The sequence below is a fragment of the Octopus bimaculoides genome, chromosome 3 (genome assembly GCF_001194135.2).
Source record: "Octopus bimaculoides isolate UCB-OBI-ISO-001 chromosome 3, ASM119413v2, whole genome shotgun sequence".
In the NCBI taxonomy this organism is placed as follows: Eukaryota; Metazoa; Mollusca; class Cephalopoda; order Octopoda; family Octopodidae; genus Octopus; species Octopus bimaculoides.
In genome coordinates this window covers 38,883,701-38,885,320 of record NC_068983.1, presented here as the reverse complement: position 1 = coordinate 38,885,320, position 1,620 = coordinate 38,883,701, and the positions used below count along the sequence as shown (strand labels likewise).

General features: G+C 34.3%; 1 protein-coding gene and 1 non-coding gene across 2 annotated transcripts in view; both read right to left on the bottom strand.

Annotated features, from left to right (window-relative positions):
* Positions 1 to 1,620, bottom strand: part of LOC106875007 (tyrosine-protein kinase fyna) — a 430,432-nt gene that overhangs the window by 369,475 nt on the left and 59,337 nt on the right. The window lies entirely within an intron of this gene.
* LOC128247441 (U4 spliceosomal RNA) lies at positions 419 to 549 on the bottom strand. The gene has a single exon (XR_008263825.1). It is a non-coding gene; the product is annotated as a U4 spliceosomal RNA (small nuclear RNA).

Below are 1,620 nucleotides of genomic sequence, written 5' to 3'. Positions count from 1 at the left end.
TATATATGTGTATGTATGTGTGTGTATATGTTTGTGTGTCTGTGTTTGTCCCTCCAACATCGCTTGACAACCAATGCTGGTGTGTTTACGTCCCCATAACTTAGTGGTTCAGCAAAATAGACCGATAGAATGAGTACTAGGCTTACAAAGAATAAGTCCTAGGGTTAATTTTCTTGACTAAAGGTGGTGTTCCAGCATGGCCACAATCAAATGACTGAAACAAGTAAAAGAGTAAAAGAGAGAGAGAGTATAATACCTCCACTCTTGACTACTGGATGCACTTGCCTCAATTTCACCAGTCTGAGAAAATCTACAAAGGTCAGTCATAGTCACTGACTTTTTTTCTTCTACTTCCCGAAATTAATTTTAAAACATTTGTTGCAACTGACATTACCAGAAGAATTAGAACTATTCTCATAACCAGGTAACATTAAATATTATTAAGATACCTAATATATACAATATAGTAAAAAAAATTGTTTTTTCAACTGGCAATAACCACGCCTTGGATAACCCTTATTGGCAATGATATAATCTCTGTGCAAAGCTAATATAATATAATATGGCACTAAATGTTCTATATGTGAGTGAAAGATAACAGAGCAGTAAAATATGAATTGCTTCACTTATAAAATTTTCCCAAAATATAAATTTTTAAATGGATTCAGCACTGAAAATCTCAAATAGAAAGTCAAGCATTAAATTCTGAATTGTTATAGATTTGCATAATGTTAATACAATGATTCGCTTTCATTTTAACCAAGGTTCCTCATTTTTAATCTACTTTTAGATCTTTATAGTGTTCATAAAATAAAAGCATCACGTTCATTTCTGTGGAACACACCATTCACTGTCATGGCGACCACCCACATTGATTAATTTCTGTTCTGAGTGTGTCTTTATTCCATAACTGTATGCATGCATTGTTTCATATATACTTTTGCTTTTTGTTTTGCACAAGTAATTTTTCACTTGATTTTTGTATTTTGCACATTGGGAAAATAAAAGATTCTTCTAAAATCTTGAACCTGGAAACCTTTGTCAGTTGGAAGGCCGCAGTAAAGCTTGGAAGTTAAATGAGATGAATACATCCACAGGAAAAAAATAGGTTAAGTTCTCAAAAAACGTTAGTTGAGAGTCAAAGGTGTTCAGTGTTAAAGAAAAATTGATGGAAGAAAACAGAAGCAGAAGATAATTTGTATTTTTTCCATCATTTCAGGTTTTAGTTCTTAGTTCCAGGTTTCATAATGCATTGTAATTCTGTGTAAGGCACATCAGAAGTGCCAAGACTTTCAAGCTTGAGGACATCGGCTACCAATATGCTACAAAAAAGTATCCAGTCAACAACAATACTTGAAACACACTCATACCCAAGTAACTTATTTTACCTGTCCTAGCTTCAGCTAAGTTCTTTGTCTCATCAGGCTAAATGACGAAGGAGAAACCAGAGCAGATTTCAGTTTTGGATTGTAAGCAGTGGATTTTTTGTGGTTGCTGTTTATCCCCCGATTAACTCTAGTTGATCAAGTATACCATCCATGCTATCCCATCTTATTTTCAGATGTACTGTATCTAGCACTGTTCAAGAAGACAGAGTACGATATGAGGGACAGCTGGCTG